This window comes from Scardinius erythrophthalmus (genome assembly GCF_964197995.2).
Source record: "Scardinius erythrophthalmus genome assembly, chromosome: 1".
Lineage (NCBI taxonomy): Eukaryota > Metazoa > Chordata > Actinopteri > Cypriniformes > Leuciscidae > Scardinius > Scardinius erythrophthalmus.
In genome coordinates, this window is record NC_138221.1 from 1,177,764 (window position 1) to 1,205,684 (window position 27,921).

Below are 27,921 nucleotides of genomic sequence, written 5' to 3' on the forward strand. Positions count from 1 at the left end.
GTCATTAATTGTACAGCACAAACAGAAAGGAGAACAGAAAAGTTACAATAATAGTGAAGGCGGCAGGGAGATTTCTAGATATATAATGATGTATTTGCAACAATAGATAAGAATATAAATAAATCGCTGTTCGCGGATGATGGAGCTCTGGGATTAATAAATACTAGTAATATTAATAAATATATAAATAATAAATATTTAGAGGAAAAAAGTGAGATAATTGAAGAATTTCAGATGAAAGGTAGGCTAATCAACAATTAACATTAAAATGATTTTAAACTCAGTTCGGGAGATGAATAATACAAATTTAATCTATAGAATATAGATAGGCTATTAGTAGTATTATTATTATTAGTAGTAGTAGTATCATTATCCCTGATCTCTGGAATGTGATGGGCTTTGGCTGGAGATGGAGGAGCTGAACACGCAGCGACACTGAAAGCTCGAGCCCGGATTGTTCTGGGAGTTGTGATGTATCTCTGATCTATTGCCCACAGTAGATGGCGGTAATGCTCTTTTAAGAACGCGAACCGCCAATAAACCCAAAGAAGAAGAAGAAGACCTGAGGAATGCGGAAGTGACGCGTGTCGCGGAGTTATGAGCGGGAGCAGCCGATAGTAGTTCCAGCAAACACCGACAGCTCCAGCACTGAACCCCATTCATTCATTTCCAGTGTTCCCGAAGCTCGCTCGCTGGTAAGTTGATGAAATTACTGTATTTTTCACTTTTAAACACTTTTGTCGTCCTCTCGTGAATCTAGGCAGTAGTTGTGTTTATATAGCCAGCTTTAGTTAGTGTTTATTGGAAGAGAATAGTTAACTGCAGCTAGCTTAGTGACCAACACTTCTCTAATGTTCGCTACCAGTCAGAAATGTGTAAATTAAACTCTGAGGTCGTAGTTAAATAATGTGATGTTGCACTTCAGAGTTTTTCTGTCAGCCCTGTTTACATACATGAGGTGGTCAGAAGAAATACATAAAGCAAATAAGTACAGCAGCAGCACCCCCACAAATAATAAGACCTCAATGCTAAAAATGTGTATAAAATCCTGAACATTATAGAAAAACAGAATTTATGGTTGAGCATACAGTATCATAATGCAATAAACATATAATTTGCATAATGTGTTGGATGAGCAAAATTATCATCCAGCTTCTTCCATAATGTTATTGTGTAAGAATAACAATAGTGCTTTGTGTATGTGTATATATATATGTGTGTGTGTGTGTGTGTGTGTTTTTATTTTTGTTCTCATTTTAAGGTACAATATGTAAGATTTTTGCAGGGTTCGTACGGGTGCTTGAAATCCTTGAAAGTGCTTGGATTTTGGTGTTTTCAAGGTTTGAAAAGTGCTTGAATTTTGGATAAAATGGATAAAAAATGCTTGAATTTGTTACTGTATTTCTTTCACAAGAAATATCTTTCTGACGAAATAGTTCTTTATTAAATGGAGAAAAAAAAATGTATCCCTTCAGAATCAGATACAGATTGATTTGCGTTATGCTGGCCAGAGCAAAAGTAGAGTTTTCATTTTGATTTCCGCGGTTGTTTGGATGCACTGTTTTTATTGGCCACGCAGCGGCAACAGTTGAACTATTTTAAACTTTGACCGCGGCGTGCGGTCGAGCTCGCTGAGCTCCACTTTGGTCCGAGTCGCGCGACGCAAGCCATTGAAATATATCGGTTTCATTTCTGAAAGGGCCATTAGTGACTGAGAGTACTTGGTGTGATAATGTAATGTAAGTATTGCATGTCCGTTATGTTCATTTGTGGAATATTAGGGCTGGGCAAAAAAATCGATTTTTCGATTAATCGTTTTTTAAAATGTGGTCGATTCAAAATCGATTCTCAAACGCCAAGAATCGATTTTTTTCCATCTTTATTTATCTATTACCCAAGAATTAGTTTTCCTCCACTGTTCATATAGGCTTGCAAACTAAATTTTATAGCTAATGCTGTGAGATTTTATGTTAGTTTTATCTAAATCATAAAATAACCTCAATTAGTGCTGCACGTTTAATCATATCGCAATCGCGATGTCAAGCATACGCAATTAGGCTATATGACGCAAAATGCTGCGATTTTGTATGAAATAAACAAATTTGGGCTTTTAACGCAATGCAGCATCTGTTAATTTTTTGTCATCCTTTGGCTAGTGTTACATGATCCCGCTCTTATTCATGCAAATGCTTTTAAACCATTCATACGCGACAAGACAAAATAGATCTCGCTGCCTGTGAATGTCCTGACTGTGACACAGAAAAACTTGCAATGATATCGTGCGTGCGCACAAGACAGCCCAGAATAGAGTTATCTTTCGCGCTTGAATGAACAATAAAACACACAATTATGCCAAAATGTCTTTTTGTTAAGTATTTTCATAACATAAGAGCAGTCTTATGATGAACGTGAAGAGTTATGCCTCGTGAGAGTATGAGGCGCGTGTGAGATCCGCGTCTCTGTCAACAGCGGCTGGTCTTAAAGGGACAGTACACAGTAGCCACTAATTATCTCTGTCGTTAAAGTTAATCAAAGAACAAAGGGAACAGAGAAAAACACTCACTGCTCTTATAAAGAACTTTTTAAATTTGATTAGTCTATCTATAATTTATAATTAATGCAGCACAGACTGTTTGATAACTTTATTCAATTTATGTGGCCTAGCTGTTAGACAGGAAGGGCACAGATAAAAATTATATGCAATGTTTTTATATGGGTTTATGTGAGGATTGTTAACCTGTTTGATCAAGACATGCGACTGTGCAATTTTCAGCATCATTTTTTCATCTTGCATCAAAATCCTGTCTATTCATTGTATGCATTTGAAATATTGAGTTGGGTTCTGTTTTAATGTACCCAAGTGTACCTAAAATAAAAAGTTTAATATACAGGTTTGTAGCTCTTAATTTCTTTTTATTAATTAAACACTTGAAAACTTCAGTTCACTTTTCTTTTTCTTTATTTAATAAATATAGGATTGTATTAAATATTCATTGAGTCGAATCGAAATCTAATTCAGAATCGAAAAATCGAATCGAGAATCGAAATCGAAAATCGAATCGAGAATCGAAATCGAATCGATTTGAGAGCTTGCGAATCGAAATCGAATCGAATTGTAACATCTGAATCGATACCCAGCCCTATGGAATATGCAGTGAACATTGCCAAAATTACAGAACTGTAACGTGCAAATTAACCTGAAAACGTTAGCCCAGTGCATAACAACAGTCGTTGATTGCTGAACTGAAATCAGTCAGTGTCATAAGTAGTATACTGTTACTGTAAGGTTTAGGATGGCCCTATGCAATATTTACACTGCTCTATAACAGTAAATGTATTAGCTAACGTTATGTCTTGGCCCAAGACATCTTGGCAATGAAATACAGTTATCAGGCAGGTGCACTCAGATATTGTTCAAACCTTTTCTATATCAAGAATGTGTCCCAAAACGGGAAGGCCTGTCAAATATTTCTGTTCAAATCCTAAGTCTTCATATTTGAAATTAATTCAGTTTTACAGCCTATAAATCACATTATCTGGTAAGCAATATTTGGACATTAATATAATGAAAAGTATATTATTCATAATATGCTTTAGGCTATATACTTAATGATACATTTTGAAAAATAAAACTTGTGATTGGCTTAAATATTAGGGCTGCACAATACATTGAAATATTGCAAATGTATATATTACAATATGCATAATTGCATATCGCAACGGCTTGCAATAACTGGGGTCATGAACAAAAGACAAATAAAATCACTCACTGTTGAATAGGCTAACTTTTGTAGCTTTAATAAGAATCAGTATATTTAATTCATGCAGTGAAAACTAAGCAGTGTTTATTTTTACATTTGATTAATCAGTTTCTGTTGTTAAATAAACCTAATGTAGCATAACCTGAACCCCAGTGATGTTAGAATAACACTTCTTATGCTACAGTAAAACACTGATGTTCACTGTCAGAAGTTGTCGGGATATTTCCTTATCACAAAAAGAATGTGAAACACGTGTGTGTAGGTTATATCATTTTAAAGATAATTTAAGTTAATTTGATACACTTTAAGCATTATCGTATTGCATGTTGAATATCGCTTTATTTAATGAGTTATCGCATATCTAATTTTTCTTCAATATTGTGCAGCCCTCTGCTATTATGAAACATTTGACTGTTTATCTCTTTTGATGTGATAAAAACACTAAATAATAATTTTAACTAGGCTAGGCCTATGTATTGGTATGTAATTTAGGGTAGTGTAAGGTGCTGGAAAAAGCTTTAAAATGGACCTGAAAAGTGCTTGAATTTGACCTTGGAAAAAGTCTACGAACCCTGACAGTGTGATATATTTCCTGCAGTTGTGTACTTACAATATCCCAAAAGTCTCCAAATATTTTTTATTTATAGAAATTCCAATTTTAAATATTGGCCCGTCCCGGAAAAAAATATCGCCTGTCAATGACGCAATATCCGCTCTATCCTCGGTCTCCGCTCGTACTGCCATAGACATGATGTAACCATGGCGACAGACGTGGACAACCGCGTAGTGCGTAACATTTAGCGGCACGCTTTTCTTGTTTCGTTCAAACATTATGGACCATGGCAAGCAGACTGTGGAACACAAAAAGACTAAAACTAAAATGAGGCTCAATATCAGCGTGGCGTTTTCCAGATGCCGAGAGTTAGCGTCCGCAACTAACCTGGACTCGACAGAGCTTCACGAGTCACGACTTGACAGCGACACCGCTCTTGAGCATTCTGTATTAGACAGGTGAGCAAATGTACATAAACAAATCAATGTTATAAAGCTCAACATGATGAAATGTTATGTCATGTTATTCTAATGTTGATCTAGCTTACTGCTAGTCTCATATAGCAAACGAACACATAGAATAACATTATAACTTTTACCACACTCAAATGCAGTTTAGTGTGATAGTGTAACGTTAGACCCAGTGACACAGCGCTGCGTTTCCTCATGTGTGATTCGTCTGATGAACTGACCTGTGTGAGCAGTAATTCAGCACTTGCGGGTAGTTCGGTAGAAGGAAATGTACAATCAATCGGACCAACTAACACAAGTTTCAAAAATGAAAATGGGGAATCGATTTTAACGGCCTTCTCTCAGAGTGCGTCCAGTTTATCACGATACGCCCATCCACAGCAACTGCAGGCTCTGACACACACACACACAAAGTAACGGCCACCTAGTGTTAAGTAGTGTTCATCACATGAATGTTGATGTGCCTTTAAGATGACTTCTTCTATGGCGCACGTTATTGAATGCGTGCTGTTCTTATGTGTAGGGGTGGGTTTCGTTCCAAAATTCCGATACCTTGATTTCGATACCGGTTCCTGAACAATCTAAAATCTTATTTGAATATATTTCAAAATGTAATTTATTCATGTGATGTCAAAGCTAAATTTTCTAAATCATTACTTCAGTGTCACATGATCCTTCAGAAATATGAAAACAGTTTGCTGCTTAATATTTTATGAATAAAAAATTCAAAAGAACAACGGTCATTTTTGATAACTTTAATGCATCCTTACTGAAAAACAATTCGGACTAACCAACAATTTTTGTACATTCAGTAGGTCATTATTGCAATATAAACACTGTCAAGAGTGATCAACAAGGTATCTCTTCATTTACCAGTCGAAGACGAAGCAACTTTCTGCTCTTATGTTTACTACGTGCACTGTTTTTATCCTATCTGTCGTGGTACCGGTCTTTGCAGCAATTAATTTACCGCAAATACTGCGTCGCGTGCTGTTGGCATCGAGCCTGGAGAAATGTAGCCACACTTTGATCGACTTATCCACATCTTTAGGGTATTGTGTGTGTGTGTGTGTGTGTGTGTGTGTGTGTGTGCGCGCACACGTGTCTCAATAGGAGTATGTGCGTGGACAGTTTGTGTGTGTGTGTCCGCGTCTCATTGAGTAGGCTATGTGCGCGAGTTTGTGTGAGCGCGCGCCTCTCATATGAGTATGTGCGCGGAGATTTCCGCGCGTCTCGTGTGTGTAGAGTTTGCGTGTATGTGAGCGACTTTAGGTGTGTCGTTGTGCATTTCATGTATTTGTTTGAGCACTGACGTTGACGAGTTAACCCCTTAGGTATCTTAGTCTGACGTGTAATAGGCACCAGATTAGTTGGGTTTGCTGTACGGCTATTGAAGGCCTTAGACGTTCTATCTTGTAATAGAACAGCAATAGAGAAAGATACAGGCACACTGGGTTCCCGCTTGTTCTGTAAACATTTGAGAAAGTTACTGCTATCATAGCGGGGACCCGACACATATCACTGAGAGCTGGTATCAGTTGTTTTTGGCGGGCTTTGGTGGTTGCGTTGCCTGTTGTTTTTTGGTTGATATCTGGGGGCTTGCAGCAAAATAGTGGGATAGTTTGGTTCCAGCAGCATACACCAGTTCTTCCATTTTCTGTGAGAAGCACAGAAGTGGAGATGCTGGAGAGAGGGATAAAGTGTCTGGTGAAAGGGGCTGTAATATGCTGTTCTGGCTTCCCTGGCTGTGTTCCAGGAAATCGTCCTTGGGTGCTGAATCTTGGAGCAGTTCTGATATGTCTGTCTGTGGTGAGCTCTGTGGGCAGGGCTCAGCTGAGATTGTGTCCGTGAGCAGAGGTTGTTGTGGCGGAGTGGTGTTATCATTGTCCTTGTGTGATATTTCAACTGCATGTCCATTGTGCTGCTGAAGTGAAGTCCTGTGGTCATTCATACTGTGTCCAGGTGTGTGTGTGCCGTTCAGATTGGCAGACACTGCAGAAGGATGATTGAGGGAGAAGTAGATATTGTCCTTTAGCACTCTTGAACCAAGTTTGTTTGGGTGGTGGCCATCCCGATAAAAGAGTTGTCTCTAGGGTTGCAAAATTCTGGGAATTTTCAAAGATGGAAACTTTCCATGGGAATTAATGGGAATTAATGGGAATTTAAGGGAATTAACGGGAATTTATGGGAATAAACGGGAATAAACTGGGAATTTTCAAAGTTGAAGGTTGGCTCTTCATAGGGAACTTAAATATAGGAATATATAAATATTATATAGGAAATATAGGAAAGTATATTTTAGCATAATCTTGACTAAAACAAACAGATGCCATTCAAATACACTTGAATATCCATGCCATTCCTCAATCACATGCACATAGCACACTGCTTACTGCATGGCTATTGAGACCACTAGGGCTTGTACTGTCCTAGTCGATTAGTCGATTATTTGGTCGATACGTTCTGGTTCGACCAAAATTCTGATTGGTCGATTTTCTGCCGCGTTTATTTCATCAGTTTTGCCGCGCTGAGTCGCGCTCAGTTCATCAGGTGGAATAAAGCACTAACTGCTAATGGGGGTGTTTTCAGAGTAGCCTTGTTTCACTGTAACAGTCTGTCTTCAAAACACCCCCCTTGTTTTCACCTTTTTTGGATTAGCCCAACCCAAGAGAGAGCGTCGAGCGATAACTAGAAGGTTTAATGCTGAATATTATTTATTTAATTGTGAGAGCGTTTAATAGTCAGTCCTCTTCTAACATGTCAACAACTAAGAAATCGACAGTGTGGCAGCATTTAGTTAAAATTGATAACAGGAAAAAGGTCGAATGCAAAGTTTGCAAGCAACAGTTTTCCACAGCTCGAAGACAAACATGACATATCATCTAAAAGTGGTAAGCTCACTTGTCTGCGTTAGCTTGCCCTGTCTGTTTTGAGTACTTAGGCTATATGAACAGAATTTGCATATTTCAATGTTTTAGTGTGATAACCTAACTTTTTTTATTTTTTATTTGGAGCCTAATGCGCGCTCTGTGCTGTTGGTTGTGTTAGTTTTGAGCCTAGGATGCTTTATTTTTCAGTTATGCACTTTATTTAGTTTCTGCTCTTGGTCTGGTTTGTTTAATAAATATTCTTTTTTTATTAAAGTGGACGTGCCTTTTGTGTTTATTAAGAGTAAAAGCTTTAAGTAAATAGTCTATTCGTGTCTCAGCTGCGAAGCTGAGCTCATGTTCAGCCTCGCTCGGTGCGAGGACATGCACGGTGAAATGATAGTGTCTGACAGTTATAACTTATTATTATAACATATGACAAAAATAATTGTCTAAATTATGTTGCGTATTCCTCAACAGTTCTTGTGATGATATCACTAGTTGACAACATAGTTCTATTTTCGGAAATCATAAGCTATCTATGATATTGCGCAGGTGCACATGATGCAGCGCTGTCAGAGCTGACAAATTCGAGTGTCAGACTAATTTCAGTGCAAAATAATTAGGTCAAAAAAGATTTAATATACTGCAAATAGCCTACTAGTTGTTTGTTTATTTATAATTCATTTAGGCGGACAACAAGGCTACCAAGTCCTTCGCACAGTGCGCATCTAATTAATTTAACGGGTTTTTTTCTAACGTCATTTTTAGTCGATTTTTAGTCAAATTTCAGGACTTCAGTCACCAAGATTTTCTTTGGTTGAGTACAGCCCTAGAGACCACACCCCCTACTGGTACTGTGCATGCCTCCATCATATGTACAGAAGCCCAAAGCACAAGACTATTGAAAGCACACATTTGAGCCTGTGGACTAAACAAAGTGAAGTAAATTTTGATGCTATTATGGGGAAATATATTTAATAAATGTTTAAATTGCAAATATCACATACAAATGTATTCATCTAGTAGATGGCAAGCTGATAAGTTAGATGCTAAAAAGAGATGCACCGATTACAATTTTCTAGGCCAGTTCCGATTTCCGATTTTTCATTGAGTTTGACCTGCCGATACTGATTTTAATTTTTTTTCTAACAACTTTACAGCACACACAAATAATTATTTTCGATATTTTTTTAACCCTTTCACGAGTAAGTTTAAAATATTCTAACTGACACCCCCACCCCCAGAGTGAGTTTTTTCAAGGCGAACGTTCCCTTTAATGTTTCCATGGCGACGCGTCACGCGATACACCGCAGCCACAATAATACTGTATGACAGATGTGTCGCTTTTATTTCGCTTTTCCTTTTTTATTAAAAATATTCACAAACTTGCTAACCATGTCATCAACTAGCCTATCTGATATTCTGATTCTCAAATACGTGTAAGTGAGTGTGTTTGGTTGTTTAAAAACCTTTATAAATAATCTTGATCTATAACATGAGATTTTGTCCTGTCAGTCGGATTTACAGCACGTGAATTCATCAGTTTCACCCGAAATAAATGCAAGAAAGTGGCCAGAGAGCTGAGAAGAATAGAGTAAACTTTATAGTTGCTTTCACTATGTTTGTCTGATATGAGTAACACATGTCGGCAAATTATATTTGAATAGATTGTTATTGCTGCTTCCACAGACATCAGTGTGTATTTTACAAACTCCAAATGTATTGTTTTACTCGTGCTTATGTGTATTTAAATATCTGAATCCTAAAATAAACATTATGAGGTTGAAAACACTGCTTAGTTGTGACATATGACAGCGCTGAACGCGTCCGACTCTGGCTCAGCGCCAGCCATTTGACCGGCATAAAATCGGCATATGTCAGACTGACCGGCAGGTCGCCAGTCATGGCCGATCACGTGAAAATCGGCCAATTCCGGTCACCAGCCGATCAATCGGTGCATCTCTTATTTGTATGTCTTAAAATGTCCATTTCTAACCACAAAACTTGCCAGAAGTCATGGTTTAAGGGGTTATTTAAAAAAAAGAGTCTTTCAGAGGTGCATGCCCCCCCCCGCGCAACTTGGTAATACGTAACAGCACCGCTGCTGGAAAAATTTCTAGGGGAAACACTGAAGCATCAATGTATAATTTATACAGTGAAGTCTATGTTTTGTTTTATTTTCATATTTGTTAATTTAATTACTTTCTTCAATGCTACTGTTAAATACACCTACTGTAGCTGAAAACATAAAGCACTGTTTATTTCATTTGTATATTAACATTCCTACTAAGGGATAGTTCACCTAAAAATTCAAATTGTCATAATTTACTGTATCGAGTTGTTTTAAACTCGAATAAGTTTCTTTCTTCTGTTGAAAATAATAGTTATTTGGAAGAATGTGGGTAACCAAACAGTCGATTTACCGCAGTGACTTCCATAGTATATTTTTCTCCTATGGAAGTCAATGGGGAAACAGCTACTGTTTGGATAGCCACATTCTTCAAAATATTCATATAAGAAAATATTAGAAGGAAACTAATACAGGTTTGGAACAACATTAGAGTGCGTAAATAATGAGAATTTTTATTTTTGGGTGAACTATCACCAGTATTACTACTGTCTCTTTAAGAGCTGTGCGCGACGCGTCAAATATACACGCATTTGACAAGCAGATTTTCTCTCAATTTTCTCAAGTTTGCTTTCACTTTAGACATAACCGACTTGTTTATGTAAACCTTGTGTGTATTTGACAGTATTAGCACAATAAGACTCGAAAGATAACAGGCACTAGTAGACAGGCTTTTAGTGCATGTGAGCTTCACATGTACGCGCTGAGAAACGCACACGTTAGAACAGCGCATCAGCACGCAAATTAAATGTTTAACCGACAAGGCATTAAACCACATGCAAATAATGTATTTTTGTGAACTGCAGTGTCCTGTTCCGCTGCGTTAACATTTTATGTGAATATACGTCGCGTTGTTCAGGATGTAACAGCAACTGATAGAATGCGCTATACTACGATATTTCTTCAAAAGCTGACTGAGACGTGTTAATCGTCAACGATCAAAAATTGTCATATCGCACACCCCTAGAAGGCAGCATGTAGTTGTATCCCTGCTGCTAATGTTTCTGATTATGGAGTCCTCCACTATCAGAGTCCTGGGCTCGGCTGCCTGTCTGCTCGACCTTGAGCGCCAGTTAGCATCAGTGTTAGCTACTGGCACATTCAGTCTGTTCGATCACATTCATCACATTTGGAGATTCCTCATTTACATTCATTAGTACTTCAAATCTGTTCTCAAGATGTATAGGTGGTGGCAGGAGACCAGTGTTTGCAATCCTTGTCAGAGCTGTATCTGGTGTAGAGGATGCTACTGTGACAATATGTGATGCTCGTGACAATCTGATGTTTTGAGTGCCTTTGGGTCTTGCTCCCTGTTTTTGCCATTGATTTGTAAGTCGATCGGATTGTTTCTCTACCTGTCGAGGAGCACTAGTTTCATGGGATTCACCGGCTATATGCTGAGGGTGTCCATGACGAAGCTCTGTTGTGTGTTCCGTCTGGTTTGGTGGTCCCGTAAGTAACTTTGTTTCAAGAACTGCAATCCTTTGTAAAAGTCTGTGGCAGTTAGTGCAGCAAGTAGATTCTTGAACCAGCATTTTCTCTCTTATCCTTATGAGTGTAGGCAGTTGTGTTTTCCTTTCCCCGGAATGTAAGCTGGTCGGGTAAAAGAATTCTCAGTTTTTGTAGTAATCCAAACTTTGTCGTTTTAGCACTGTGCTGTTTGCTGAAGCACTAACATACAGAGCGGCACCTATTAAAAGGCGACGCCTGGAGTTCCATCTCCTGCTCCCATAAACATACAACGAAACAAATTAGTTGAAGAGAATCAATGTTTATTTTAGGGGTAAGATTTCATTCGTTTTCAAAAGGAAAATATAAAGCAAAATGAGAGGGTTCAGTTGGCCACAAAAACAACAAACAAAACAGGTCTTCTAACTAAGTTTTAGTTCGTCTTACCTGGATTTAGAAAAAAACAAATATACAATTCTTAGCTCCCTGCTAACCAGTAAACAGGAGAAAATGTTAAAAGGAAAAAAAAAGGGCCTCAGACCTCTCACTTAGTCTTAATGAACGGTGTGGGATATCACAATTACCGGCCTATACCGTTAACAGTCAGAACGCCGCTCACAGGCAGCTTACTCTACAAAAGGGAAGAAGCACACGACAGCCAACCGGCTCTTAACACCACTGTGTTGGACAAAAACTCGTTCACACACACACTCTACAACAGCATGAAGCAGGAGGGGGGAACTCGATGAACAAGCCTTTCACACAGCTTATATCCACGCTCTGAGTCCATCAGCCCCGCCCTTCTAAGCAGCTGCACCTGTTACACTCAAATGAGCGTAAAGCGACGGAGAGAGAGAGAAAAAGAAAAACAAAAAAGAAAACGCATGCGCAAACTTACTTGTTCTAGACAGTATAAACACTTTTACGTTCTGACACATAACACTCCTCCCCTCCCCAAAAGATTAATGGTTATATCACATTGATCTCACATTGATGCGCACCTACTTGCCGTTTTCAGCACTGTGCGCTTTGGACAGTGCATCGGCGATTAGGTTTTCAGCGCCGCGCTTATGGGAAATCTCTTGGTTGAACTCTTGAAGTGCGAGAGACCAACGCATTAAGCGTTGGTACGCATTGTACATACGACTGAGAAAAAACAACGGATTGTGGTCCGTGTAAACTTTGATAGGGAACGTTGAACCACCCAGATAAACCTTGAAATGTTTCAATGCCATCAACAACGCGAGAGCCTCTTTTTCAATGGGGCTATATTTGTACTGACAGCTATCAAACTTTTTCGAGAAGTAACACACCGGACTCTTGATGTTCATTTCAGACGTCTGCAGAAGGACAGCTCCTGCGCCAACCATACTCGCGTCAACCTCAAGTTGAAAAGGGCGTTCGAAATCAGGTTCTTTCCACGTGGAAGAATATAAAACGATATCGTCAAGATATGCAGTACAGTTTTGTATATCTCATAGTACCAACTGCATTAGGCGTTGGAACGTGGATGGGGCGGGGCGTTCCGCATCCTGAACGTAGTATTGACAGAAGTTGTCAGGTGTGACAAACGCTGAAATTTCAGTAGCGCGCGGAGTAAGCGGCACCTGCCAATAGCCTTTTAACAGGTCAAGTTTCGAAACAAACTTTGCAGGTCCGACTCTGTCGATACAATCATCTATCCTCGGTAAAGGAAAACAATCAGGTTTAGTAACGGAATTAACTTTCCAGAAGTCAGTACAGAATCGAAAAGTTGAATTGACTTTTGGTACCAACAGGCAGGGGGAACTCCACGCGCTCTGACTTGGCTCTGCTAGACCGTTTTGTAACATATATTCAACCTCTGCTTTCATAAAACTACGTTTGAGGATTTACCCTATAGGGGTGTTGTTTAATTGGAGCCGCGTCTCCAACGTCGATGTCATGGAACAACACATTAGTGCGAGATGGGACATCAGAGAAAATAGTGTGAAAGCTGTCAATCAATTTTACAATACTTTCTCTTTGACAGTCTGATAAGTGACCAAGGAAGGTATGTAAATTGTTGAGTATGTTAGAGTTTTGCAGGCTTTCACCCAGCGCTGGAATATTTCCTCCAGCTTCATCCTCGACGTTGCTCTGGAAAACAGAAGGGACAACCAATGTCACACTCTTAACTGACGCTTCAGCTTGATCTCTCACATAGTAAGGCTTCAGCATGTTAATATGACACATTCGCATCTTCTTCCTACGATCTGGCGTTCTCAGTATATAATTAGTTTCACTCACTTTTTTTTCTACAATGTAAGGACCAGTAAATCGGGAATGCAAAGACGACCCAGGAACTGGTAATAAAGCCAGCAGGGACTCACCCGGATTAAATGAACGAACAATGCTTTTGCGATCGTAATAATCCTTCATAGTAGCTTGAGAGGCTGCTAGGTTCAACTTCGCGAGTTCACAAGCGCGTTTCAACCGCTTACGGAGTGTTTCTACATACTCAGTTACAGGCACAAGCGCAACCTCGTTCTCAAGTAATTGTTCACTCAGAAGCCTAAGGGGGCCACGAATTGAATGTCCGAACACCAATTGCGCTTGGCTGAAGCCTACAGAGTCTTGCACAGTTTCTCAAACGGCGAAAAGTAATAAGGGCAAACTGTCAGCCCAGTCTCTTCCCGCTTCTACGCAGTAGACACGCAGCATGGTTTTGAGCGTTTGGTGGAACCGCTCTAACGCTCCCTGAGACTCCGGATGATAGGCACTGGACATCTGATGTGACACCGAAATTCTAGTCAACGCTTGCTTGAAAAGCTTCGATGTGAAATTAGTTCCGCGGTCTGTTTGGATAACACGCGGCAGGCCAAAAAGAGAGCAAAATTTGATTAGTTCCTTTACAACTGTCTTGGCTTTTAAGTTACGGAGAGGGACCGCCTCGTGAAACCGAGTGGCAGCGCACATCAGTGTGAGAACATATTGGTGTCCACTTTTCGATTTTGGGAGCGGTCCTACACAGTCTAATATTAGCCTTTCGAACGGCTCCCCCACCGCGGGGATTGGGTGTAAAGGCGCGGGTCGCACGACCTGATTAGGTTTCCCCGCGATCTGACACGCACGACAAGAATGGCAATATTTCGCAACACTTGCTTTCACTCCAGGCCAATAAAAATATTTCGTAACGCTGAAAAGTTTTATTGACTCCAAAGTGCCCTGCCATTAAGTGACCGTGGGCCAGTTCAAGCACAATAGAACGATAGCACATGGGCACTACAATTTGATAGGCATGGTCTAAGTCAGTCTTGTCCCCAGATATTGGAAGCTACTTGCGCATTAAGACATCCCCGTCCCAATAATAACCTATCCTTACACGAGCAAGTTCGTCCTTTGTTTTTACTGGGGTCTCAATACAGCGCGACAAAGACGAATCCGACTTTTGTGCCATACTAAGCTGCTTTCGTCCGATGTTAACTGTTTGCCCCTGAGTATGCGCATCAGAACTTATCTCTAACACATTGTCATTTACTGACAGTGACAACTCCGTAGGTTTTGAACGCAACAGGAAAGAGTCAAATAGATCAACAGTGTCTGCAAATTTCTGTGACTCACCGCACACGCTGGAAACAAAGGAGGAGAGACAGCCTGCAAAGCTGAGTCTCTCGCAGGATACTCGGACACTACGGGAAAAGGGAAAACATCTCCTCCTGCCAAGTCGTTCCCTAGGATGAAATTTGCACCTTCAACTGGTAGTTTAAAGGACAACTCCGGTATTTAACACCTTGAGTCTATTTTGTAGTTTGTTTTGGATGAACAAGAGTGTTGGACAAAGAATTTTTGACAATGGTTCCTGTCTCGACTTTTTGACTACTTTAGAATTGCCCATGACCGCTTTAGAATGGGAGTCAATGGCCATGCACAAACATGCCTTTAAAACAACCTTTAACGTTCGTTTTCAAAACTGTGCAACTCACCGAGTGGTTAGTGGTGTTCGTTGATGATTAAAAACAAATATATCGGCGCAATGTATGATTTCGATCCGTTTATTTTTCTATAGCGGAACTATTTTTTCAGATACCTCACAACCGCGTATAAACTTCCGCTCGATATTTGAGTCTGAAGCGTTGGCACACTCCCGACCACTTGATGGCGATAACGTGTCTAGCGCATAGAGTAAAAAAAGGTTTCGCGGGAAAGTCACTCACAGTCGAGTTCAACTTCATAGCCAAGGCCAACATTGCACTGGTCACTGAGCCATCCAATATGGTAAAACTTTGTTCGGTCAGAAACTGCGGTAAAATCCCTAAAAATAGGAGTTGTCATCGGATTCCTTTCCACAACCCTGAACGAGTAAAGTTTTGGCTTTTATTCCTCGGGTTTGACATAAACACCCCTTTAGATGTTCTTCGAAAAGCTGACCATCGTTTGTGCATTTCACTTTCGGGACGAGGACTATGTTAAATCTACAGGTTCTCGAAAAAAGTCTCAGAAGAAACGCTATCTGAAAAGGACAGCTGTACCGACGCTCAGTGGACCAACGCTAGACGAAGAAGACCTTGGCGTAAGCTAAACAACATAAAATGATATGTTATTTGTATAACTAGTTTAGCTTGAACATCTGATAGGGTTCCCTTGGGGTTTTAAAAAGTCTAAAATTCCCGAACTTTAAATGTTATGTCTTAAGACTTCTTAAAAATGGGTCTTCTGCGCGCTCTAAGCGCCCTCGCGCCGGATTCACACTGCACGCATTAGCCAGTGCAAATGGTGAGCGGGAGCAGGACACGAGCGTTTTGCTTTCACACTAGCAGCGTTTGTCACGCGCGGCTGAACCGCGGCGTGTGTATAGACAGAGTACTCTATAATCAGGGTTAGTTGGCATTGCTTTATTTCGTTTTCAAATACATTTAAGAGAAAATAATTGTCAATAAGCTTATTTTATTAATCATTTAATTTATATAACTTTTGGTTTGGAGTAACTCCATAGCCATATCTCCCTTACACGTAGCTCCTCTTCTGTATATTCAGGTTCGAAACGGTATCCTCGACCGTCAAATTCAAAATCGAGCGGGTCCAGAATCCACCTTTCATAATCCATTGTAGATGTAATGATTTTTTTGTTTGTTTATTTCGCTAACTTACTCTGAGCGAAAAGACCATGGCAATTGACTCCCATTCTAAAGCGGTCATGGGCAATTCTAAAGTAGTCAAAAAGTCGAGACAGGAACCATTGTCAAAATTTCTTTGTCCACCACTCTTGTTCATCCAAAACTAACTACAAAATAAACTCAAGTTGTTAAATACCGGAGTTGTCCTTTAACACAGACTCCCACGTTTACTAGGCCTGAGACTAGCTCGGATTTCAGGAACACTGAGTGAACAGGATCTTTAATGCACCCTAGCGCAATTCCGCGAACTAATATATCAGTCCCTGTATACGTCTCCGCGGATAATAGAAGTACATTCTCGCGAATAAACGAGTGGGCGGCGCCAGTGTCGCGCAAAATGGACAAAGGTTTTAACGTACCGTCTGGAGAAATAGAAACTGAGCCGCTCATCAGGAAGGCTTTAAATAACTCAGTTCCAGGTGAAAACGTCTCAGCCGTTCCTACCTGCGGTTCAAGTACCAAATGTGCAACGCTTTTTGCTTTAGCAGACGCATTCTTTTGTTTCCATGCCTTGCAGTCCGCAATTAAATGACTGGGATCAAGACAGAAGAAACACGCGCGTTTCGATTCTGTGGGCTTAAACATACTTCCCCCGGGCGCGCTCGTACGAGTGTCGGTCTTTGAACGCACAACCACAGAACTCCTCTCAGCAAACGCTCTAACGTTTTTATTTCGAACTGGTTCGGTGAGTCAGCACGTACTCATCAGCAAATACAGCAGCTTCGGACAACGAAGAAACCTTTTGTTCATTTAAATGTAACACTAAGTTTTCAGGGAGACAACCCTTGAAATCCTCCAGTAATATTAACTCCTGGAGACATTCAAACGTTGTAGCATCAGACGCAATACACCACTTCTCTAACATTGCCCTTGTGATGTAGGCAATGTAGCTCGACTACGCCACCTAATTGAAGAGCTGGGACTCGATTAATTAAATAACTGCAAGTTCTTTTAGTTTGGTGGGAGCAACACAACAGATTCACCAATACAACAAATTTAGTAAAAAAAAAAAAAATTATTATAATCTCTAATTCAATAGAAAAAGTAGGTGCCCATGCACACACACACACACACTCTCTCACTTGGGCTTTTAAAACTATTCATCAAGGTAAAAGCTGGACATCAGACAAACACGTTCAAATCCACTGGAAGTCCATAGGTGCACAGTCCATAAGCGGTCCCTCTCGCACAAGTCCGTCTCACGCCAGGCAGTGACGTATATGCAGCAGGCCACCTGTCAATCACCGCACGCACCAGCACAACACTCACACAACAGGAAGAAAACCGCCAGTATCTCCACAATAGATAACAAACACAGCATAAGCACAGCACCACACTAGAAAGCTATCAATCGTGCACTAATCCATTACAGCACTACAATCCGTGAATATAAGTTATAATGGTATGACTACAGTGGACAGACTGACACTCTCTAATTTAAATGAGACCGTAGCATGGATCTTAACTTCGGACGAGGCAAGACAGCATAACTTGGGATAAAACGTCACTCACCCATAAACTGGGAGCAGACGAATCTAACTCCCAGTCTCGTTGAACAGCGCTCCTCAAACCACAGGACCAGAACGAACGAGACGGGGCTCGGACAGCGAAGCGGACAGCAGCAATCCCAGCACAACAGAGGACGGCAGAAATTCCAGCACAGCAGAGGATGACAGCAAGCATTTGTTCAGTTCAACAGTTTTACTCACCGTCCGGTTCCAACGCACGACCGCGAATCTTTATCATTGCGACTGCTCGATCCTAAGCATTAGACGATCTGGGCTTTATTTATTAAACAATCATCGTCGAAATGCAGGGAACAAACAGTCTTGCACCGTTTATGCTCAGGAAAACAAACTCCATTCACGGGTTCCTTAATGCTGGGTTCTTTGGGAATCTGTGCAGGGTTGTCTTGCCCTGGCAACCAAAAACACACTTCTTTGGTGACATTGACTTCCCAAAAGCCGGGCAGGGCGCTTTGATGGCGAACTGCTTTCGCTCTCTTGCTCTGGTCTAAGAGTGCGCGCGCGGCCGCGATCTTACCGGAGAAGTACCCTTAGGACCCATATAAGGAAATTCCGTTACATCTGACGTCACGCATACCCATACTCGAAAAAAACTTTCCGAAACTTGTGACAAACCGGAAGGAGTATTTTTGGAACAAAAATACTCCTTCAAACCTACAACTTAGTTTTTGAAACTTTGTCCATGTTTAGCATGGGAATCCAACTCTTTACCAGTGTAAAAAACTCAGTATGCATGAAATAGCATTTCACCCCCCCTTAAAGAAAAAAATTATATTTACCTTTTAATAGTTTGTTTACATCTACCTTGTAAATATATTTTTTTATTACAAAGGTTACAATTACAACAACAATTCAAGTGTAATCTTACAGTATATTCTACGGTTAAAACTGTACCCAAATCTAGTCAACAAAATGTTGTCTTTCATATTTCGCCTGACTGTAACGTTGTTTTTATGAAATATTAGGGCATATAAATGTTAATTTGCATTTTAATACGTTGCTTATACAAATAGCCTACATTTTATTTCAACATATTTCAGTCGATTTTTACTCATCTCAGTATAGCAATGCAGTTTGCTAAAACATCATCATTCATTCACAAACGCGATTTAAATTTAAACTGTCTTTTTACGAGCTGTGGTAAACAGCGCGCATCTCTGCCGTTCATTCATTCATAAACAGAAACCCGATTCACGTGAGAAGGAAAAAAAACATACTACTGTATTCCTCAGCTCAGTCTGATCCTTGCTCCTCGAAATACCCGCACTTCTGAGGGACATTTTCCATTATTATTATTCCTCACAGCGCTGCGAGACGGTGTAAACAAGTAATGATCTGAATAAACTTGTGTTTTCTCTAGCTGATATGGGGGCGTTCACAGGTTTGCGCCGTGGATTGCCTCAGTCATTTGCGTTTGAATAGCGCGCGCTCTCCGTGGGCGTGTCACATTACATTTGAATCAGCTGTAATTAGGGTTGGGTACCGAAACCCGGTTCCAATAGAGAACCGGTTCCGACGTAAACGGTAGTAACCAGACCGAATAAGAACGAAACTTTCGGTGCCTGATTTCGGTGCCTGACGTTTTTTACCGCCCCCTATAAAACATCTCGCGGCACGAATGATCCAATAATAAAACATCTCCAGTAAACCAGCAGAGCATTTAGTTCGTTTGTTAAATAAGTCAAGTCAAGTCAAGTCAAGTTTATTTATATAGCGCTTTTCACAACACAGGTTGTATCAAAGCAGCTTCACAGTAATAAATTAGAACAATACATCAATGTTTGTTTCTAGTGGAACGTCTACGTTCGGTAATGCTGATCAATAGTATCGTTGATTGATTAATTCAATTAAATATCCCCAAATATCCCCAACTGAGCAAGCCAAAGGCAACAGTGGCAAGGAACCGAAAAACTCCATCAGGTGACCTAATGGAGAAAAAAAAAACCTTGGGAGAACCCGGGCTCAGTCGGGGGCCAGTTCTCCTCTGGCGTTTATGAACTAGAGGTCGGATTTAACTGTAGGATTAAAAGTATTATATGAATGCCTGGCTGAAGAGATGCGTCTTTAATCTAGTTTTAAACTGGGAGAGTGAGTCTGAGCAACGAACAGTATCCGGAAGACTATTCCAGAGTTTTGGTGCTAAATGTGAAAATGCTCTCCCTCCTTTGGTGGATCTGGATATCCTAGGTATGACCAAAAGCCTCGAATTTAGTGATCTTAAAGAGCGCGATGGATTATAGGGCGATAGAAGATCGGTTAAATAGACTGGAGCTAAGCCGTTTAGGGCTTTATAAGTCAGTAGCAATACCTTGTAATTAATACGGGACTTTATAGGTAACCAATGTAGGGATGATAAAATCGGTGTTATATGATCATATTTTCTTGATCTAGTTAGAACTCTAGCGGCGGCATTTTGGACTAACTGTAGCTTGTTTATTAAGGATGCAGGACAACCGGCTAATAACGCATTACAGTAATCTAGTCTCGAGGTCATGAATGCATGAACTAACTTTTCTGCGTCAGAAACTGATAGCATATTACGTAGCTTAGCAATGTTTCTAAGGTGGAAAAAGGCTGTTCTTGTAACATATGAAATATGATTTTCAAAAGACAGGTTGCAGTCTAATATAACACCCAGGTCTTTTACTGTAGAGGATGAAGTAACAGGACATCCTACTATGTTAAAGTTGTATTGTGAGAGGTTTTGTGGGTGGTTTTTTGAACCGATAAGTATTACCTCTGTCTTGTCTGGATTTAATAAAAGAAAATTATGCGTCATCCAATCTTTTATATCTTTAACACACTCTGTCAATTTGGATAATTTAGCGTTTTCATCTGGCCGTGATGAAATATAGATTTGAGTGTCATCAGCATAACAATGGAAACTAATTCCATGTTTCCTTATAATATTTCCAAGTGGCAGCATATATATTGAGAATAATAGAGGGCCTAACACAGATCCCTGCGGCACTCCATAGTTTACTGGAGTTATGATAGATTTTTCTCCATTTAAGTAAACAAAATGGTAGCGGTCAGATAAATACGATCTAAACCAGCTTAATGCTTGTCCTTGAACACCAGTATAATTTTGTAGTCGATCTAAGAGTATTGTATGATCTATAGTATCGAACGCAGCACTAAGATCAAGTAAAACTAATATTGAGATACAGCCTTGGTCAGAAGCTAAAAGTAAATCATTTGTGATTTTAACGAGCGCAGTTTCAGTGCTATGATGCGGCCTGAATCCAGACTGAAACTTTTCATAGGTGTCATTTTCTTGTAAGAAAGAGCCCAGTTGAGCGGACACAACTTTTTCTAGTATTTTAGACATAAAAGGTAGATTTGAAATGGGTCTATAATTTACTAGATTATTCGGATCTAATTGTGGTTTCTTAATGAGAGGTTTTATAACTGCCAATTTAAATGTTCTTGGAACATGACCTAAAGATAAAGACGAGTTAATAATATTGAGGAGAGGCTCTTCCACTACAGGTAACACTTCTTTCAATAGTTTAGTTGGTATGGGATCTAATAAACATGTTGTTGTTTTAGAGGAAATGATAAATTTATTTAACTCTTTTTGTTCTATAGTTGAAAAGCACTGTAATTGTTCTTGCGGCGTGATAATTGAGGCTGAATTATAAGGCGCGATTGAGGATTGAACGTTTACAATTGTGGTTCTGATGTTTTCTATTTTCTCAGTGAAGAACTTCATGAAATCATTACTACTAAACTGTAATGGAATACTTTGTTCAGGAGACATCTGTTTATTTGTTAGTCTCGCCACGGTGTTAAATAAGAACTTAGGATTGTTATGGTTGTTTTCTATTAGTTTGCGTAGATGCTCAGCCCTGGCCGCTTTTAGGGCCTTTTTATAACGTGACATACTGTCTTTCCATGCGATTCTAAAGACCTCTAAGTTGGTTTGTTTCCATTTACGCTCTAAATTACGGGTTTCTCTCTTTAGAACACGCGTAGTACTGTTGTACCATGGTGCTTTACTTTTCTCTCTGACCTTTTTTAATCTAATGGGCGCAACAATATCCAATGATCCAGAGAGAATGGTGCTCATAGTGCTAGTTAATTCCTCAAGTTCATCTGTTTGTTTGGGTTCACTGAGCAGCTGAGACAGATCCGATAAGCTGTTTGAAAAATTATCTATGGTGGATGGAAGGATTGTTCTGCCTAATCGATAACGCGGCGCAGCATGATATATTACAGGAGTACGTAATATGCAAGTTACCATGTAATGGTCAGTGACATCGTCACTTTGTGGAATGATATCTATATCGGTTGGATCGGTTCCATGTGATATAATTAAATCGAGTGTATGATTAAATCGATGAGTCGGTCCGGTAATGTTTTGCTTGACCCCAAAGGAGTTTAATAAATCAGTAAACGCAGCCCCTAACGCATCATTTTGATTATCTACATGGATATTAAAGTCTCCAACAATTAATGCTTTATCGAAGTTAACTAATAGGTCTGAGAGAAAATCTGCAAACTCTTTTAGGAAATCAGCGTAAGGCCCAGGCGGTCTATATACGGTAGCCAAGGCTAGAGATAATAGGGATGTTTTTCTATCATCTAAGAGCGTAACATTTAGTACAAGTACTTCAAATGAAATAAACTTATAACCCGTTTTCTGAGTAACATTGAGAAAATCTCTATAGATTGTTGCAACACCGCCGCCACGACCATTCAGACGGGGCTCGTGCTTATAGGAGTATCCTGATGGAGTAGACTCATTTAAACCGAAATAATAATTTGGTTTAAGCCAGGTTTCAGTAAGGCAAAGTACATCGAAGCTATTATCTGTGACTATTTCATTTACAATAACTGCCTTAGGTGTGAGTGATCTAATGTTTAAAAGACCTAGCTTTAAAAATTGTTTTTGATTACCAATAGCAACATTTTCTGGTTTAATAACAATTAGATTTTTTCTAGATCCTGCAGTAGATTTATGATTTGATCTCACTAAACGAGGAATAGACACAGTTTCTATGCAATGTTCTACACTATTTATATCAGTTAAATTGGTGCAGCAGAGACTATGATTTGGACTTTTGTTTACTAGTCAAAAGGTATTTAACATTTTGGAGATGTTATCTGACAGAAGATCCGATCCGAATCTGTTTGGGTGTAAGCCATCAGCACGGTAAAGCCTAGGACGCTCCCAAAACAGATTCCAATTATTTACAAAGAGAAGTTTCTGCTCATTGCACCGCAAAATAAGAGACGATCTAATGCTGAAATGTGTTTTTTAAATCAAGTGATCAAAGTGCTCGTTGCCGCTGCGATCAGTGGCGCGGATACAGTGTTTTCTCTTGCGCATTCTCATGTGAGACGCGAGCACCCACACACACAAACTCGCGCACACACTCATATGAGACGCGAGCACGCACACACAAACTCTCCGCGCACATAATCATAGACGGCGCCTCATAAATAGATAGATCTCCGCAACGTATTGAAGCGCGCGTCCGAGTGAAGACAGTGCAGTGCTACGTGTGTGGAGAGTTTGTGTGTGTGTGTGTGTGTGTGTGTGTGTGCGCTCGTGTCTCAGATGAGTATGTGAACGGAGAGTTTGTGTGTGTGTGTGTGTGTGTGTGTGTGTGTGTGTGTGTGTGTGTGTGTGTGTGTGTGTGTGTGTGTGCTCGCGTCTCAGATGAGTATGTGCGCGGAGAGTTCCGCGTGTCTCGTGTGTGTAGAGTTTGCTTGTGTGTGCGTGAGCGACTTTAGATGTGACGTTGTGCATTTCATATGTATTAGTTTGAGCATTCAGCACTATACATGTATGTGTGACTACTTAGTATATGTGTATGCAAGGGTTTCATATGTGCGTGAATGAAGTGAACCTCTGACACGCTTGACTAAAGTTCAAGTTCAGCTGCCAACTTCAAATCTTGCATATTAAGTATGAAGTATATCAGTATCAAGTATATTTATATGAGGCTATACTGTGTGTGTTAAACATTTCTGCCCAGTGTCAGATATTTCTCTGTTTTGTAAAAGTCATAATATGAGAAGACAAAATTTTGATCTTAACCTGTTAAGCGGCAACCCCACTTTTGAAAAATCCCCAGAAATGACATACCCAAACTGAAACAGATACAGTTCATGAACCCTTTGTACTAAAAGCACAAGTATGATCTCATTTGAAAGCTGACACCTGGCAGTTTATTGTAATGTAGAATTAATTATTGTCATAATGACAAAAATTGTTATAAATAGCTTCAAAGTTTTGTAAAGTTATTAGAAATTATTTTTTTATGAAACATCCTCATGAAAATAAAATTGAAGTTGGCCCTGGAGCAATCTAGAAATGCACTACAGCTAATGCCACATGTCTAAACATTTTATGTTTAAAATCTTAAGATAATAAGTCCAAAACTCTGTTTTTAGTGAAATGTTTTTCAAGACCATGTCATGTGACTTTATTTTGATTTGATGCTAAAATGCTACTGATGTTTATTGTCATCTTCTTACCATCTATGCAGTATATTGTCTTTATTGTTTTGTGGTGCAAACGAGCCCCATTCAGTCTCAGTCTCCCCCTGCACACATTCACACCTCTCCAGCCAGGTTATGGCTCTAAATATGCATTTCTTTTGTCTGCATTATAGTTACTAACGACTGGCTATTCACATGCTATTCATATGGTTTCAGTCACTAATTTCTTTTCTCAAAGTTCACCCTTACATTCTAAACTGTTTAAATGCATTTCTTGAATAAAGAAACATTTCAGTAAGCATTCAAAAAATAATAAAAATATAACTTCTAGGTGGCAGGTGCACCTAGGGCTAGCTAGCATGTTAGCTTAGCACACCATCAATACACGACAATTTATGAGATTAAAACCATGTTTGTGCTTATAAACGTACTTTATAAAGCAAATCAAGTATTTTAAATAATTTTCTGTGATCTAATTTGGCTTCAGATAAAAAAATCAGACAGAAAATATACTATTGTATACTGTTCTGCACAATGATAGTCTATATAGATTAGCATTACATTATAAATATAATCTATTATTATGGAAATACCTGGCATGGATTGAAAAACACAGGTAACTCAAATATCATAGCAAACATGTTTATTGTCTTCAAAACGACTGTATCTGCATGTTACAGCCATAGTTACAGCGCGATCTCTTGTTAGCTGTGTGTGTGTGTTCGAGGCTTCCTGGATTGTCACATGATTATGGCACTTCTTCATGTTCTAATATAATACTGTGCACAGGGCGGCGAGGGCGCCCTCATGCTATTGGTATGAATTGAAAACACATTAACAGAGTATACAAACGCTCATAATGATTACATCGACGCATTTGGGTATAAATTCAATACATATTATTCCTGTCTATAGAAATCTGATGTAAACCTATGAGAATATATCAATATTTCTTCAAATCTGCACATTTTTTAGCTAAAAGCCCGGAAGGACGTTTTTTTGTGTATAGCTGTCATGACGACGGCACGGGAGTTTTTTTATGAATGAAAGCGGCTGACGCGCATAATTCATATCAAAGGTATCGACTCATTTTTTTCATTTCATAACTCCTGACACAAATTAAGAAATAACTGTCGCTATAAGTTTCTCAGAATACAATAGTGGTCAAATTCTGAAACTTGAGTCTTATATCTTTGTAATGATGTATAGTTTGTCAAGATATAACATTAAATCTGATAGTAACTTTGAACTATTTATAAAAAAAACCGCTTCAGTGCGCCCGCGCTCTGGCAACGGTTAACAGGTTAACTCAAGTGTTTTCGCCTACATCAGTAGCCTTTTAAACGGCACATTTTTTCATTTAATCAGAAATCAGAAAATCTTTTTCAGAAAATCACACACACACACACACACACACACACACACACACACAGAGGTATTATTTTTTTGATAAAGTGTGTGCGGTTTCGTTTTCTTAAGTATCGTTTCAAGAACCGTTTAAGCACCGGAACCGTTTGAAAAATACCGAGTAGGTACTGGTATCGGATAAAACCCAACCGATACCCAACCCTAGCTGTAATGAGCTCGACTGGATTCGCTCTCTTTTAATACAGATTTCACAAGATGAGAATATTTGTTTTTTATATAAATTACTTCATTTAAAAGAAGAGAATTCAAGCTTCATGCCTGTGTTTCTGTATGTCTGTTTGACTGAGTATTCGCTGAGTTATTGTTCATTTCAGAATGGACTACACTGACAGAGAGAAGGCAGAACTTTCTTTATTTGGCAAAAAGCACAACACTTTGTTTTTATTGTGAGTATACACAAAAATAATACACATTTAACAGAATCGATTGATGTATGAAACTCCTATGGAAAATCAAAGTCAACAGAGTATTTATGAGTTTCTTTTACACTAATAAAAAAAAAGCGAGCTGGTATCGCCGGCCATACCACCGACCTCAGGGGGTTAAACGAACTAATTCTAGTTTGTGCAAAGCTAGTATACGCGTTTCGTATTCTTGATGCTTAATTTGTAATTCTAGCTCTTTTAATTTCAGTGCTACAACATGATCAAACTCACGTGTGGGAGGTACAACTGATTCTTCGATCACCATACCAAGAGAGATCATCTCGGACAAGATTTCATTTTTGATATCAGCTTTTAGTGCCGAAGGGTCTAGGGTCTTTCTTTACAGCTCTCACAATGTTTCTGTTATCAACTGCTGATGTTTTCCTTGGTCTACGCTTTCGAGGTCTGTTACTTAGTATAACAGAGGTTTCTTTCTTCCTCAGGACATTCCAAATGGTTGTACTGGCTATGGCCAATGTTTGTGCAATGGCTCTGATTGATTTTCCATTTTCTCTCAGATTCACAATTGCTTGTTTTTCACCCATAGACAGCTCTCTGGTTTTCATGTTGGTTACACGTCTAACTATAAATGCAGTCTGCACAGGCAAAACCAAAATCTGAAACTGAGCGCAGACATTCAGTGCTATTAATTGTTTGAATAATCAATGTAATGGGACAAACCAGGGCAACAAAACATACCTGCCAGTCATATGTTCCAATACTTTTGGTCACATGAGCAATGGTTGGGTTCAAACAAAAGGTTATATCTTCTAAGTAGTGTTTCAGATCCAGATGTAAATACCTGGAAATAAAAGCTGAAATGTTGATCTCTTCCCTCATATTCATCTTTTGATGTCAAACCCAAATATTTTCAGTCTACAGAAGAATGAAAGGAATTGCCACTGTTCCAATACTTTTGGAGGGGACTGTATATCTTCAGGTAATAATAGGCAGATGCTAATTATCAATTCGTCGCCATTCACTTTTGACGCCACCTTTTCCACCTCTTCACAATCATGGAAAGTTTCAAGGACATACAGCGGGGGAAATAAGTATTGAACACGTCACCATTTTTCTCAGTAAATATATTTCCAAAGGTACTATTGACATAAAATGTTCACCAGATGTTAACAACCCAAGGAATCAGCACATACAAAGAAACCAAAACAAATAAACTCAGAAATTAAGTTATGTGTAATAATGTGAAATGACACAGGGGAAAAGTATTGAACACATGAAGAAAGGGAGGTGCAAAAAGGCATGGAAAGCCAAGACAACAGCTTAAAACTATTAGTAATTAAAAAGCATTCCAGCCCCCTGTCAGTGGAAATTAATAACAGCTGGTTCAGTCCAAACGGATGGCCTACAAAAAGGTCTCATTGCCAAGGTGTCACACAAGACACATCTCATGATGGGTAAAAGCAAAGAGCTGTCTCAAGACCTTCGCAACCTAATTGTTCCAACACATAATGATGGCATTGGTTATAGGCGCCATTCTAAGCTTCTGAATGTTCCAATGATCACTTTTGGGGACATGATACGGAAGTGGAAAGACAATCATTTCACCATAAATTTGCCCCGACCAGGTGCTCCTCGCAAGATTTCTGATAGAGGAGTGAAAAGAATAATCAGAAGAGTTGTCCAAGAGCCAACACCAAGGTGTATGGCGTTTTTAGGGTAATGTGCAGTGCCATTTCTCCTCCAAACATGGTGTGTATTATGG

General features: G+C 39.4%; 1 protein-coding gene across 2 annotated transcripts in view; it reads left to right on the forward strand.

Moving 5' to 3' along the window:
* The first annotated feature begins 582 nt into the window (after nucleotides 1-582).
* LOC308682357 (uncharacterized protein) overlaps nucleotides 583-27,921 on the forward strand; it is a 48,113-nt gene continuing 20,774 nt past the window's right edge. The window contains exon 1 of one of the 2 annotated variants that reach the window (XM_081352046.1): nucleotides 583-695. The gene's annotated coding sequence lies outside the window, so the exon portion shown is untranslated. The remainder of the gene's footprint in view (nucleotides 696-27,921) is intronic. The other variant, XR_014029133.1, reaches the window with a different exon arrangement.